At 46.6% G+C, this 16701-nt stretch overlaps 1 pseudogene; it reads left to right on the top strand.

Moving 5' to 3' along the window:
- LOC142775020 (cell adhesion molecule Dscam1-like) overlaps positions 1–16701 on the top strand; it is a 429006-nt pseudogene that overhangs the window by 355562 nt on the left and 56743 nt on the right.

The raw sequence follows: 16701 nt of genomic DNA on the forward strand, positions 1-16701 counted from the left end.
CCGGAATCAAACGTGGGACCTCCGCGTCGTCAATGCAAGGCGGAAATTACTGAGCCATCGAAGGGTACGGCCTTTAAATGGCAAGCTACTTATATCTACCACTTACCGCTGCTGGCGAGCATCTCGAGAGGGGGGGGGGGGGGGGGGGAACTTCCGTGTTTTTTTGCATTATCAGCAAGATAGCGCAATGAGCACGTTGTGACTCTCACGTACTTTGGCCCGCGGAGAGGAGGGGAATAGACGATCTCTCGCGCGCCCTTATCTCCCGGTGGGGAGGATCATGCGTCTTGGCTGGCGTTGGGCTTGCACTGTAACGATTCTGTTGTAGTTACAAGGCACACAAACGTCACTGCAATCATTGCACAGCCTCCGTTTGCGAAAAAGGCGCGATTTTCAGACACAGCAACATAACAACAGAGACGCTTATTCGCGTTCATCTGTACCTGTGAGTACGTTTCGTGCGTCATTTGTGTGTGAGAAACGCGGGGCACGTTTCGAACTGCTTGCCATTGTGCGCGTTACCTTCCAAATTTTTGGTATCGCGTTCATTGTTTCGCCTATGCGGCAAAGTTGTCACTTTTTTGCGGATTCGCAGGCTTCGCACTTTCTGAAGGGCAGTGGAGTGTACGGCAATGTCTGCAACTTACCGTGTTCATTTCAGGGTGAATTAGTTTTTTTGCTGCCGCGGTGGCAGAGTGGTTATGGGGCTTGGCTGAAAGACGCGGGTTCGATCCCGATCGCTTCGGCCGTGACTTCTATGCAGGCGAAAAACTAAAGGACCATGTACTCTGTGATCACAAGACACGTTAAATAACACCAGATAGTCGAAATCATTCGGAGACCTACACTGCGCTCTCTTTCATAGGCATATCGTGATTTTGGCATGCAGAACAGTAATTACTGTTACACCGCCATAGTTCTTGTCGCCATGAGTTTCTTTGTGTGATTTCCTTTGTTCATTTCTTTGTTTTGCAGCTATCTAGTAGTCCTGGGTTTGCAGTTCAACTTTTAAGATTAACTATTCGAATAGTCCTCTTGTGAATGACAGTGTTAAGACGAGTTTCGCATTTTTACATACACAGGCTCACATTTCATTACTTTGTTCAGCTGTTTTTGAGCAGTAGTTTGCACAGCGCAGGTACGCCAATTTTCATACCATAGGACTGTGGCACTCCTAGACTCACAGTGCCTTGATGTAGTGGTTCATCGTATAGTATTCATCAGCTGGCGGAATGCAATTATACGGGCTGGAATACTATAGGTGGCACCTGGAATAAATTTGTAAGCAGGGTTAAGCTTTTACCGCAGATTTTTCTTCAAAAGAAATTACTGTAGTATCGCGTTCTAAACACTAAATGCCTGAATTTTCTCTTCGGAAAAAGGATTTATTTGTCTTTTAGATGTTCTCAACAGTCAGCGTGCTAACGCTTTTTTTCTTTGTTTTATATCATAAATTTCAATTGTCACATGCACCTTGCTCATTTATGTGTACATCTTTTTTAATTTTGAACTAAGTATAAATACGGTTTATTACACTTCAAATTCTCTATTTTTTTCTTCTTTTTTTTTGCTTGCCTACCTAAGTTTTCTGCCTTCTCTCTCTCTCTGTTGTGTTTTGGAAATGAATTCGCTTGTGTATCAGGCCCTGCCGCGGTGGTCTAGTGGCTAAGGTACTCGGCTACTGACCTGCAGGTCGCGGGTTCGAATCCCGGCTGTGGCGGCTGCATTTCTGATGGAGGCGGAAATGTTGTAGGCCCGTGTGCTCAGATTTGGGTGCACGTTAAAGAACCCTAGGTGCTCGCAATTTCCGGAGCCCTCCACTACGGCGTCTCTCATATTCATATGGTGGTTTTTGGACGTTAAACCCCACATATCAATCAATCGCTTGTGTATCAGGCATACTCGTTGTCCTGCCTCAAGATAGCTTCTATTAGGAGGGTAGTCCGGAACCTTCATGTCGTTACCGGTTTATTTTACCAAGTATTCGCCAACAGTACGTACAAAATTGTGACAATAAAGATATGCGAGTTGTTTTTCTGTTTGCTATGCTCAGTATTGCAGCCGTTCAGAAATGCATACAGCTAACATTTTGGTTTCACATACATCCTTAAGGTTTGCAGAACTTTCAGCAACTTCCTGTGTCCTGCAATCCGTTAGCCTAAGACTCCATGTGTAGGTCGCAATTCAGAAAGCAAGTTTCAAACCCGCATCGCGTTCCCTTTCTTGAAGACTGAAATGAATGTTCCTTTTTCTCCATGCTGTACCTGTTGATATAGACGCCACACAACCCCTGCGTAAACATTGATGATCTTGCCTTGATTATATGAAATGATGAATATTTTATGATTTCATTATTTCCCCGGCAAAAAGTGAACTTGAATATTGTGAACTGCATTAGACTCCGAAGATTGATTCTCGTACGCGCAAAAGCTTTGAATCAACCTTCCGTGAAAGTTTCTTTCGTTAGCCGTAGCTCGCGAACGGTCCGCGCATAGAGCCACGAAAGGTTGATCACGTAGCGGACGACGACTTCATCCGAGTGGGTTTGTGGGCTTTAGAGGGTCCTGTTATACGCGTGAACTTCTGTGCTGTCTAATTCTTTTCATGCGCTGCGTCCATTGATGGAATCACGCATTGGAGTGAAGCGTTGCCCATCATTACTCTGACTGGGTGACCTCACTGGCAACTGTTGCAACATTCAAACTTTGAGACATTTAATAGAGAGACACTATGGAGGCACAAACGAAGGTCACCGGATGACGTGATCGATTCTCTTCATAAGAGCTGCAAGCCTTTATTCTCTTTACTTTGGTGGTGTTCGCAACAGCACGCCCGATAACCGAATTTTCGTTAGTGCACCTGCGCCCACTTGTGATTAAATTGTAATTCTCAATGCATTGTCCGCATAGAGAAATATGCGATATAAGGAGTGGACACTCGAGCCTTTTCGCGGCCGAGCAAGAAAGGGTCGCCCCGCCACGGTGGTTTAGCGGTTATGGTACTCGGCTGCTGACACGCAGGTCGCGGGATCAAATCCCGGCTGCGGCAACTGCATTTTCGATGCAGGCGAAAATGCTATAGGCCCGTGTGCTCAGATTTGGATGGACGTTAAAGAACACCAGGTGGTCTAAATTTCCAGGGCCCTCCACAACAGCGTCTCTCATAATCATATGGTGGTTAAGGAACGTTAAACCCCAAGAGTCAATCAGCAAGAAAGAGTCTCACTAATTGTTGTATAGCGGGCCCACGTTCCCTTCTACTCCTTTATGAATACATGTAATAGCCGCCTCAGGAGGACAATGAAAACTGTTACAAGCTGCCACTCTAGCGTCGCCAGCGCGAAGTCGGCGACGGGAATGACAGCAGGTTAGTTTGTTCCGAACGCAAGCAGAGACAGTGAAGAGATCAGAGACGTGAGAAAACAAAACAAACATTACTCTAGTGATATTGCAGCACACGGGATCTAATACAACACTTCAATACAACTAACAAAATACATAAACACTTGATACAACTAAAAATACATATAAAAACAATAAATCAGCTTACGAGAGAGAACTATTACAAACTACACAAACTAACAACAATAGAACTACGGAGTAGAAAGTTCGAAGATATAAACAGGCATACGTGTGATGACCGGCAGCGTTGCGTCCCCGACGATCAGGTGCGAGAAGTCGAAGAGAGTTCTGGCACGACTGCGATGTCGGCGGTGTTGCAACGCTGGTGGCTCCGGGAGGCTAGTGCTTGCAGGTGACTTCGAGTAGGTTGAGCTAACTCGAGGCGAAGTCCCGATGTCTACGTTGCAGACGTTGATATCGCCTCACAACTAGACGAACGGCTAAGTTTAGGTGGCCAGCCGATACAGAGCCACACTAAAAACTTCTAGAAGAGATGCTTGTTGATCTGTTTCTACACCATGTTGGTCAGCGACTAGTCTGCCTAGCAGGGCAAAATCCTGCGCTTAAATCCCCCTCGTGTCTCCTCACTCTCTTCCTTGGGGACAAGAGACCTCTACATGGGTCCAATCATGCGCGTTTCGATGATGGAAACTCCGCCCCAAAAATATATTGACCCCACCCCTTTTTAATTGGGAGAGGGCCCTCAACTAGCGAGAGTGATAACCTGTTGGGTTGTTGTCATACGGCTTGGCCACCAGAGGTTTCCCACGCTTTTCCCCCTGGGAACGGTCAGACTGTTTGGCTCTCAGCCGGTGCGTCTCGTAGTCTAATCCTTGTTCGGTGTACATCGCGGCCTTCCACGACCCTGCAGACGCCGCCGCAGTTACAAAAGGATCAATCGTCGGCGGCGACGTTCCAAGAAGAGCACCCCATTCTGCACTTCTCGGCTACCTTGCAGGCGCCCGTCGTTCCCACGGTCAATAAGGAAGTACGGCGCCCGTTAATTGCCGTGACGCGGGGCCCTCAAAAATGACCGTCCGTGACAAAAACCCAAGTTTGGCATGAAGCTTTTGCAAACAAGAAATTCTGATTTGCGCAAATTTTCATATCCGCTCTAAATCGTGTCCCGCTGAGGACGTTTATAGTTTTACAACAAAAATCAGTAAAGCTTGACTAGAAAGTGATGTCTTTCCGCTTCTGTTTTGCACAAAGAGTACACATTCATGTGGTTTAGATGTACTCTACATGCATACTCTTAGTCTTAGCATGGGCGTGTATCCTAGTGGTAAAGACACTCGCTTTCGGTGCGTGAGGGTACGGTTTCAAATCCCAGCATCGAAAGGAAAAAAAATTGTTTTATTTATGCTGAAGGCATTATCGGATCTGACCAGCCACTTGCGGTGCTGAAAGCAGCGCATTAGCTCGGCCGCAGGGTGCTACGGGAGTATCCACTCTTTATGTATGTTTTTCTATGCTATCCACTATTCATGATGTAACCACCAGCCCGTAAGCTTCTGGCATTAAACGCTTGTTTTACCGTTGGAACCCTGACCCGTCAGTCCCTTGACGAGACCTAACAACTTCTCTGTAAAGAAAATCTGTATTGCATCCGCGACATTGCCTGATTAGGGTGACCGAAATAAATGCTCCAAAAGTACATTACGAGACATTCTCCTCAGCTCTTCTGCTAAAACATAACGAAACTTAGTCTGTTGCATCGGAGAAAAGTTATGCATGGGTAAAATATGTGTTAATAGCAACAATGTCATTCACGAGGCCTCGCTTGATGAAATACCTATAACAGCGGTAATCCAAATTAGGCAAATGTTCGGGGGGAGATAGAAGCTTCGTGTTCAAAAGTTCGTGAACACTGCATGTTCACCTAGCCTTGAAGACGACTAAGCGGGCTTGTCGAAACGTCGGCTGCGGTGACACCTCGTGTTCATGAACTTTTCGTCTCCATGACAGCGGTGGAAAATAGGGACGAAAACTTTTGTGGGGTTCTACAGATTCAGCTCAATGCCACAATCAGTGACTTTTTCCCCTCCACTATAACGTTCATTCCTCACTGTTCCCTTCACCTGTGCAGGATAACCCACTGTGTTCAGCCCTGATTTTTATATCTAATTTGATCTGTTACTCAAAAAAACGATAAGATATGTTATTTTGGCTCAGTCTTTGGGTGGAACCCCAATTCTATAGAAGTCCATAGAGTCTACACTAGCCATTATCTTAACAATTCCAAAATTTTTTGCGAACCTGAGTCAGTGCTCAATCAGATAATGAGCTGCACATAAAAATGACTATGTGAATACTTAATGGGCACACAACGTAACATAGGGATGTCAATGTCTTCGTAAACAAAAAAACGCTTGCTGATTAAAGACGACTGGTTATTAAATAAGGTTTTCGGATACCATGTTGCAAACAATGATAAAAGACGATCTTGACGATGGTATATGGTATTTCTTGGCGCAACGGCTATGTTATGGGTAAAAAGGCTAGTGCATAAAATTACGATCCTGGATGTTGCAATGGGGCTATAGGCAACAGGCTCAGTTATCGCTTTCGCCTAAGATAACCATAAGAGTGGTCTTATTGGGAAAACGCCCCTGGTGTTTCTATTACCTAGTATTCTTAAAACATTTTCTGAATAGATACTCGAACTTGTGCAGAAGCTTAGGACGAAGAATATAATTATGCGGAAGCAGGGCCACTAACAGGACAGAAGCTTTTTTTTAGCAAGCCCTGAAAAGTTGTGTTAAACTCGTATGCTGCAGTGCCAGTTTGAAGCGCAATGTCTCTACAGACCAACTGTATTATAGTGATGCGAGCCGACACCACTTTTTTTTTTCATGACTATATTGTGTGCGCACCTCTTACTGTATCCAAGCCACTGTGCGTGTGGCAAAATCTGGAGCCCAGTTATTGAATTTCTAGGGCTAGGCTGAGTTCAGGTGCTGACCCCGATGCCTTGCGGGCAATGAACATGTGTCATTCCTTGCATTTGTCTCACTTTTCTTCATCAGGTGGTGAGCTACGCGAATTTCACAGCATCGTGAGCAGCCCGCACATCCATGTGCTGGAGAACGGCTCGCTGACCATCGTATCCGTGCTGAGTGAGGACAAAGGGCGCTACCTTTGCGAGGCGTCCAACGGCGTAGGCCCCGCAATCAGCACCACTGTCACGCTGACAGTAAACAGTGAGTGCTTCTTCTTTTGGCTTGGTGACCAAGCACACTTAGTTGAATGCTGTTCTATTATTCGTTCTTCTGAGCAGAGTGATCGCTTGACATTGGTGCGGACTCGGTATATATTATGTAGATTTTCTGGTATATTTCTTTTTTTTTTCATTTACGACCCATAAATTACGGGAAGAAACCACATCAACGAAGTGACATTATCTACAGGAAAGCTATTCCTGTTGGCTTTGAGGAGTCGTTATACCACATTACTTTGATGGAAAATGAATGTCAAAGGAAAGAAACTGAACCTAACAGAACCCGACTCGAGCTCCTTTCTTTTATTTTTCTGATATTTTTGTAATCTGGGGGAAGTTTTTTTTTCTTTTATGTATGTGCTCTTGTGCTTTCGCACTGCGTACGAAACAAGTTTCTCGAAGACTTTCTTTCGCAGGAGTGCTGTTCCGTTGACCGATAGCATTCTCTCAGGATATGTAGAACATTGTCTGTTGAAATGAATATATATATATATATATATATATATATATATATATATATATATATATATTACAGTTACAGTTTAGAGGGCTTTTTGGAATAAAACTGCGGATTTGCAGTATGCTGAACGACCCGTACCATTTACCTTAAGCCAGCTATTTTTTTCACATTTTGCATTATCGTGTATACGTGGTTAACATGACGGTGGTTTTCTTCAAGCTGAATTTAGCACTAGAGCGAACGGATCCACTTCTTTCGTACCAAATGACGGTGTAAATGACCTTCTCTTGGCTACAGGTAGCTTTGGCGACCGAGTGTTATGGATAACTTTACATGGTTTTTGAAATCAATTTCATTTTCGGATGTCCCAAGACCTAGCTAGAAGACTGACGTAAACAAATCTGCAAGATAAAAGTTTTCGCTTTAAGTGCGTGGTTCTTTGTTATTCACGTTAATTGTAGCTAAAATAGAAGTAATATTGCTGCGTGTGAGGATAAAGGCGAGCATTCCTTTTTCGCAATCACTCTCCGCTAGGAGACGACATCGTCTGAGCTTGGGCACGTATACACTATCCCCTTAAACTAAAATACAGTGCGCGCAATGAAAGTTTGGCATTGTACCACAATTTCCTTAATCCCCGCTATCACGCTACCACTAAACTATTACTGTCTATTTACATGAAGTTTCTATGGCGCACACTTGTTCCCTTTACTTGCGCCAATAATGTTGTCACATTCTCAGGCTATTTTTGGTGCGATTCACTTTGTTACACAGCCGCTGTAAGAGCACAATCTACTTGTCTTTCATGCAGCGTATTTTACATTTTCTTTGCTCGTTATTGTTCGGCGCATGCAATTACGAGTGGAAACACAGGACTGTTTGCTTCGAGCAAAGCGAAGAACATATGACGCGCCCATGCGGTCGTAATTACGCAGTCACTGTGTGCAGTTTGAGCTCCTGTGAAGCGTGCTCCTCCTCAGGCAGACTTTAATTGCGGAAAAGCCTCAGCCCTGTGGACACACGCCCGTCGGTAAACGAGTACTTCGTACGAGCAGCAAAGAAAGACCGCGTGAAGCGACTTTTATTTGCTTCCAAAGTCACTGCGTGAATGCACATCGCTTGATTACATTTATATCGCTGGACCTGCCCCTTCGAATGGCACTGCTGTTTTGTCTTTGTGTCGCACTCGTCTGATCGCTGAGTTATAATCGACGTTCGTCCGCGATTGAGCATGTATCGATTGTGGCCTATGTGCCCCTCTTCTTCACCGCTGAATGATGAAGTAGCATTAACCGTAATTACACAGTGTTTCTGTATAAGATTCTTGGGCGATGCATACACAATAAACAAGTATTGTAGCCACACTTATTTATATCTTCTCGAGTTTTATTACTGATACGCTGACTAACCTTTCAAAAATACTCCAAGCTTTTTTCAACTTATACAACATTCTGGAAAATTGTTCGATGTTTCCTCCTGACCCTGATGCCTTGCGGGCAATGAACATGTGTCAGTCCTTGCATTCGTCTCACTTTTCTTCACCAGGTGGCGAGCTACGCGAATTTCACAGCATCGTGAGCAGCCCGCACATCCAATGTGCGACCAAGCACTTCCAACGTGCTTGGTCGCACGTTGGAAGTGCAACAGTGCGTTTACGCCGGTTTACAGCAGCTTGTGTGTGAAAGAATGCACCGCGTCTCTCTGTAGAGCGTTGGGTCATCAACGGCCAAGTGCTAAGCTATCACGCTATTCAACCATGCCACAGGACCTCTCTTTCCATTCTAGTTTGAGAGAAGGACATGTTTATGCTCGTTTGCGGCGACGACCATCGATTAAGTAAGGTCAAGCAAAAAGACGTCCATCCTTTTCTGCGCGTCGTGGACACGTTTGGCAGTCTTCAGCGAGCTGAATATTCCTAGTCGTCCATCTGCATTCTGGCAGGTCCCGATCGCTGGCACTGATTCTCAGAAAATTGGCCTTCACACCTAACGGTCAGTCCGAATTTTGCGTGATGCCCTTTCGACATTGCAACGTACCTGCCACGTTTGGACTACTCATAAAAAACTTACTAAATAGCCTTAAATTGTCTTTGTGCCCATGCTACCTTGACAATGTCGATGTTTTCTCTCCTGATATTCCTACTCACGTGCACTGTATCAGACATGTTTGACACATTGCCACAGGTATAGAAAGCCAAAATGACACAGAAGGAATGAAGACGGTGTTGTGGGGCTGCGTCTGAGCAGCCCTGTTGTCCTGCATTCTTGCATACTGTGTGCAGTGTTAGCCCAACCGGCACTAACTTATTAAAACTCCCCGTCACATAGTTTGGTGAAAGTGCTGGGTAACACCCCGACTCTGAATCTCCGTAGCGAACGTCACCTTCGTCCAGCCACGATACCTGAAGGCAGTGCGCCGCCCTTCCAGTCTACGCCTGCTCCGTCACCTGTGATCTCGTCCTATCTTCTGGATCCTGGTATATTTGTGGCACCAACACAACTGACGTTGACGACTGGCTCGTCCTAAACGAGCGCGTCAGCAAGCAATACAGGTGGGATGAGATGCTTATGCTGGCCAACATCATTTTGTTACCTACGAGGTACTGCACGTGCCTTGTACGAGACGCACGAAGAAGACCTGACGAGTTGGGACGTGTGCAAGCAGAAGCTCCGGGACTTGTTGGGCCGGTCAGTTGCTCGACAAATGGCAGCCAGGCAGGAACTCGCGTCACAAGTTCAATCTTCTACAGAATCATACGTCACCTATATTCAAGACGTGATCGCCTTGTGCCGGAAGGCCGACAAAGACATGATAGAACTTGACAAGGTCAGCAATGCGTTGAATGGCATATCTGACGATGCTTTCAACATTCTAATCAGCAAGAACTGTACCACCATAGACTCAGTTGTCAGTGAATGTCTGCGGTTCGAGCAAGCCAAACGCAGAAGAATCGCTCAACGCTTCACTCGGCTCCCGAACACCGCTGTGACTTCTTCCTGCAAGAATCCTGTGGCACCACTTTCATTTGTGAATTATCCCAAAATCGCAAGGATTGCACGCCAAGAGTTGGAAGCCATGGCTCCCTCCGCTTATCGGCCCCATGTGCCAGACAACTTGGGCACAATATCGCTTGTTCAAGCCGTTGTACGACAAGAGTTTGCCAACCTGAGCGTCTTAGTTCCCCAAAACTCCAGCCACACACCAGCCCATAAATTCTATCGCTCATAAAGCTCACTACCACGCCGCCACACTTGTTGATGCGGCCGCCTCGGTCCCACACTTCTCATCACGCTACCGAAACCCATCAGAGTGGCGCACACAAGATAATCGACCGATATGCTTCTATTGCTATCGTGTTGGCCACATTTCTCGCCACTGCCAAAACAGATGGTCTTCCCGGCAACGTTCTCTAGACAACCACCGACAGGATCGTGGGCAATATTCACCACCTCGTTTTGCCGATGACCACCTTCAGGACCTCCCACCTAGCCATTCTACGCTACGCCCGGAACCATTCTACGCTGATGTCGTCGCCCAGAGAACCCGACCCAGCCACTTGCCATCACCTCAGGGTCGCCAGCCAGGCTCCTCTCAATGCCGTCGCTCTCCGTCACCGGCGTATTTTGGGTAGTTCTCGCGAAACTAACAGATGCAGCTCCTGGAGGTGGCGCTGCATTGACAACTCAGAACAAAAAACTTCTATTGACCACTAATTCCAGACGAAATTTACTTGGTGTTTTCATCGATGGCTTGACCGTTACAGCTCTAATAGACACCGATGCCCACATATATGTTATGAGCTCACGTCTTCTATCCCGCCTGAAGAAAGTTCTTACCTTTGCTATGTCTTCGACTGTGCGAGTAGCCGACGGCAGCTGAACATCAGTTTTTGGTATGTGCACTGCCCACGTCACTGTTGCCGGCCTTCACACTTCAGTCCTTTTTGCTGTTCTAGACGCTTATTTACATGACGTGATTCTCGGCGTTGACTTCTTGACCGCACACTCAGCCCTCATTGATTGTTCAGCCGGAACTTTGCGGCTAGAGTTGCCTTTGTACTCAGACGTCCCTCCGGCAACTCGCACATGGCTACCGTTCGTGGAGTGTCTACGATTACCGCCTCAGGCCGCTGTGTACCTTTCTATGTCGCCGTTCATACCTGTTTCTGATGGCGACTACCTGGCAGCTCCACTCATTGACCTGACCCTTTTACGGAACATTATACTTCCTCATACTTTAGTGAGTATTAGCGACAAGACGCTTCATTCTGTCCTCAACTTATCTGTGTGGACCCGGGTCATTTCTCAAGGTATCGCCTTTGCTGAACACTCCACTCTGGAGCAATGTACAATTTTATCTTTCATTCCTGACATGAAGACCATACCCGAACCTGTGGCAGCCACGCAGAATAGAGCTTTCCTGGACAAAATGATCTCAAACGACCTGTCGCCATCCTAAGTTGAAGTGCTCTATGGTCGCCTAGTTTCTTAACCCGACAATTTTTTACATCGACGACCGTTCCTTGGGCCACACGAGCATGGTAGCCCACCGCATAAACATCGGCAACGTCATTCCCCTTCACAAGCATCCTTACTGTGTGTCTCATTCAGAGCACCAAAAAATCCAGAAGGATGTAGAAAAGATGCTCGACAAAGACGTCATAGAGCATTTAACTAGTCCTTGAGCATCACCTGTTATGCTTGTTAAAAAGAAAGACATCATCTGGCGGTTCTGCATGGACTATCACCATCTCAATTGAATAACCAACAAGGATGTCTATCCTTTACCTCGAATCGATGATGCGCTCGACGGTGCCAAGTATTTATCTTCCCAGGACCTATGATCTGGATATTGGCAAAGTTCAGTCAATGACCGCGATCACGCGAAGACAGCATCCATTACTCCCGACGGGCTTTTTCAATTTAAAGTCATGCCTTTTGTGGGTTGCGCAATGCGCCAGCAACTTTTTAACGCATGATGAAATCCCTCCTTCGCGGTTTTAAATGGTCGACGTGCCTGTGCTATCTAGACGATGTCATTGTTTTCTCCCCTACCTTTTAAAGCCATCTTTCACGTCTCTCGGCTATCCTTGGCGTTTTTCGCTGTACTGGCTTCCAGCTTAACGCGTCGAAGTGCATCTTTGGAAGCCGTCAGATCGAGCAACTTGGCCACCTTGTTGACGCTACTGGTGTATGACCCGACCCTGACAGTGTCCGCTCTGTATGTGAGTTCCCGCTCCCACGTTTCACTCATGAAGTCCGCAGATTTAGGGGGCTCTGCTCGTATTTCCGCCGTCTTGTCAGACACTTCGCGGAAATTATACGGCCCCTGACGAATCTCCTCAGAAAGAACGTGGCTTTTTCTTGGCGTGAAGACCAAGAACATTCTTTTGCATCACTGATTTCTGCACTTATATCACCACCTGTGTTGGCTCATTTAGACCCAGCCACTCAAAGACAGCTTTCGCACCGACGCAAGTGGCCATGGTATAGGCGCAGTACTCGCTCAAATGCAGAACGGCAGAAACCATGTCATAGCGTACGCTAGCCGCCTACTTTCCCAGTCGAAAAGTAACTATTATATTACGGAGCGAGATGGCCTTGCTCTCGTCTGGGCTATCGCAAAATTCTGTCGATACCTATACGGACGCCCGTTCGCAGTCGTCATAGACGACAATGCGCTCTGCTGGCTGTCAACACTTAAGGATCCAATAGGAAGACTCGGGCGATAGTCATTGCGATTGCAGTGGTACACGTTCTCGGTAGTGTACAAGTCCAGCAAGCTTCACAGTGATGCTTACTGTTTATCTCGATACCCTGTTGATCCACCTAACTACTCAGAGTTGAAAGCCGATGCCAACATTCTACCCATAACGAGATTTTCCGCACATGCCTGACGAACAACGCCGAGATCCATCGCTGCTATCTATGATTGACCGTATTCAATCAGGCCATAAAGGCCCTTCCCTGAGCCTGTTCTTGTTTCAAGACAACGTTTTGTACCACCGCAACTTTCAGCCCGATGGCGCAGAACTTTTGCTCATCGTTCCACGTCATCTGGGCAAGGACATCTTGCAAGAACTTCACAACGCCCCAACGCGTGGACATTTAGGTGTCTCCAGAACATATGACCGCGTTCGCCGATGGGTATTCTGTAATGGCCTTCGTCGTTTCGTTCACCGCTACGTTGCAGTGTGTGACTTGTGCCAGCGCCGGAAGAAACCTACGTCTCTCCCCGCCCGTCACCTTCAACCTATATAAGTCCCACCCGAGCCAATTCATTGGGTGGGCTCGGATTCGTTAGGTCTCTTCCCAACATCGGCAACGGAAGACAAATGAATAGCAGTTATTTACAAATGGATAGCAGGATTATGCCACTCGGTATGCAATTACTCGAGTGCTACCGACCAGCTGCGTGACAGACGTCGCAGATTTCCTTCTCTACGGCATCATTCTTCAGCATGGCGCTACTTCTCACCTCCTGATGTACCGTGGCCGCTGCTTCTTGTCTCATGGGGTTGACAACCTCCTTGGATCCTGTGCTACTCGGCACAACTTTAAGACTTCTTACCATCCTCAGACTAACGGAATTACTGAACGCCTGAATCGCACACTGAAGGACATGCTTGCAATGTATGTTTTGACAACCACACCAATTGGAATATTGCCCTCCCGTTCGTAAATTTCGCCTACAACTCGTCGCGTCATGAAACTGCCGGCTATTCACCATTTTATCTCCTGTTTAGCCGTGATCCCTTTCGATACTTTGCTAGCGCACGACCCTCCGTCCACCACTTCGTACGCGCAAGATGCCATTTCCCATGCTCTCATCGCACGGACAGTAGCCCGCGCCAGGTTCTCATCGTCCCAGTGAGCACCAAAGTCGCTCTACGACCACCGACATAGAAATATTGATTTTCCTCCGGGCTCTATTGTGCTACTGTGGCTCCCGTTTCGTCGTGTCAGCCTCTGCGAGAAACATTTATTGCGATACTTTGGGCCTTGCTGAGTTCTGCGCCAGGTGACACCTGTTACCTATGAAATTTCCCCTACTATGAACCCGACTGGTACATCCAGAATTGACATTGTGCATGTTTCTCGCCTGAAGCCCTATCACAGTGACATGTCCGTATATCAGCAGGCACCGGGACGGTGCTTTACCACCTGGTGTAATTACACGGGTATAGAAAGGTACCTTAGGCACGGGCGCCAAAATGACACAGAAGGAATGAAGACACCGATTTTGTTGGGCTGTGTCTGAGCTGCCCTGTTGTCCTGCATCCTTGCGTGCTGTGTGCAGTGTTAGCCCAACCGGAATTAACCTATTAAAACTCTCCGTTACAATATTTAAACAACATCAGACTGAAACTCAACCTCAAAAAGTACCACTTTGCCCAGTTAGTGCTGGTGCTTATCATCTTACGCCACATCGTGTCCAAGCATGGCGTTCTACGTAATCCTGATAAACTTTGTGCCATCGATGTGTTTCCAAAGCCCTCTACAATAAACGTATCAGTTTTGTCGGGTTATGATCTTATTAGCGCTTTTTGCAAAACATCGCGCCCACCATGTCGAAATTGACTAAGCTTCTACGTGGTGATGAATACCTATACCCCTGGTTCACTGCATTCAACTGTATGTTTAATATACCGGTGTCACACGGGCACCTTTAATCGCGATCAGGGTGATGCAGATTGGTTTTCTTGATCACGATCAACTTTTTGACTGCTAGCTGCAACACGGCCCAAGCTAATCCGGTTCTAGCTTGGGTCAGATGAAATGCACTAGGAGGCGCTTGCGTGCCAATAAGCATGTCATTGAAAAAACTTAGGGTACAATATTTCTATAGAGCCCTTTATCAGCAATATTATTCGTGAAAGAATCACTCGAACGTCACACTTTGCGTACCACTACAAAAGAAATTTATTAAAACCGCCATTGGATAGGCTTTTCCTGGTCCTTGCATTTATTACTTTTCAAGATTCTTTATCTCTGATTTTGTTTCTGATAGCCCCCGCTAGTAGCCATCCAGTCACATCAAAACGTCAATATTGTTACACGTACCAGAGTTTCACTCCTGGCGCCTCAGGTCTTCCAGTCGCTCCTGCCAGTGGTCAATTACTGTGAAGGCCTCTTCATTGAGCGCGTACGTTGCGGCAAAGGTGAAAGACTAGGGACACTCATAATTAGTTTGCTTTGAGGTGCAACAGGTGCTCCGGCGGTGCGAGAGTGGAACTAAGTGCGGAGTACAACAGTCATCTGCTTCTTCCATTACTACATGCGGTCGATACGAGTCCTAATATATGCGATATATCAAATATTGTTCCAGTTTATACAATTTATAGTTTGCTTTCTTTATAAACATCCAGCTGTTTTATGTGTTCTTATGTAACTATGCTCGATTTTCTTGTTTATTGCACTTTCAACAAGCTTGGCCAGGGGTTGCAGATGACAGCAAAATCGGGATCTCTCATCCAGATCGCGATGTGCGGATCACGATAGTCTTAATTCTAATCGCACCTGTTCCTGATTAAAAGTGACCGTGTAGCAGCACCTAAACAGGATCGTGGTTAATTTGGATCGACACTGATCATGATTAAAAATACTCGTGTGTCACCGGTATTACACTCCCTAGTCGCCTTACTTCTCTTCCCATTCGCCATTTCAACCCAACAGCCACAACTCAGACGAGAGCGAGAAATGGAGAAAAAAGGCAGGGAGGTCAACCAATCTTGGCTCAATTGCCCACACATGTCACTGGTGTCGGCCGTAAAATTGTGCTAACCCAACGAAGCTCGGCTACTTCGAATACACCATTGCCTATGCGAGTCACACGTGCACAAAAAGCAGGGGTCAATAATGGTGTCACTGTGAAAGAGTGCTTATAGCATGGGCGCTTGGACAGTTTCACGCACACTTTAATGGTCAATCATTTGGCCTACTGACTGTCACCAGCTGCTTTGTTGGTTCACCGCGTTGAAAGACCTTCTGACCGACTAGCGCTCTGGGTACTGCGAATCTAGCAGCATAACGTCAGTGTCATCCACCATGCATTGAGCACGCAAGCACTCTGACGCAAGTGCCACGTCCCGTTCACCTCTTGCCATTGTACAGCTTTTTGACCCGTTGTTCTTTCCCCTTTTCTACTATGATTATTGACCATTCCTGTATCCTGATCTCTCCTACGCCAAGATGCCCATTCCACCATTCGTGATGGGCTGCTTCACCGATGCAACTGCGCTCCCGAAGGCTGTAAATGGCTTTTAGTCATTCCCCACATGTCAAGATCGCAGATATGTGCCGCCTTCCTCGATGATCTAAAATATGAACAAGTCGGCACTTTGATGACATAAGAGCGTATTTGTCATCACTGCTACTGACATGTAATGTGCAATTTCGCACTAAAACTTCTCCAGTGCTTCCCTCAGTGTCGACGTCGCAAATCACTACCTTTACGCGCATCTGAGACCCATGAAGGCAACTACCGAGTGAAAGTTCAACGCCGGTGGTAATTAAGGGCCAGATTAGAAGAAGCTACAGAACACGATGCCCCCCCTCCAAGATCCCTCCGCCTCTACAAGGTCACAGTCAGAAGATTGCAAACACGAAGTTTCACGACAA

This window comes from Rhipicephalus microplus, chromosome X (assembly GCF_043290135.1).
Source record: "Rhipicephalus microplus isolate Deutch F79 chromosome X, USDA_Rmic, whole genome shotgun sequence".
NCBI lineage: Eukaryota > Metazoa > Arthropoda > Arachnida > Ixodida > Ixodidae > Rhipicephalus > Rhipicephalus microplus.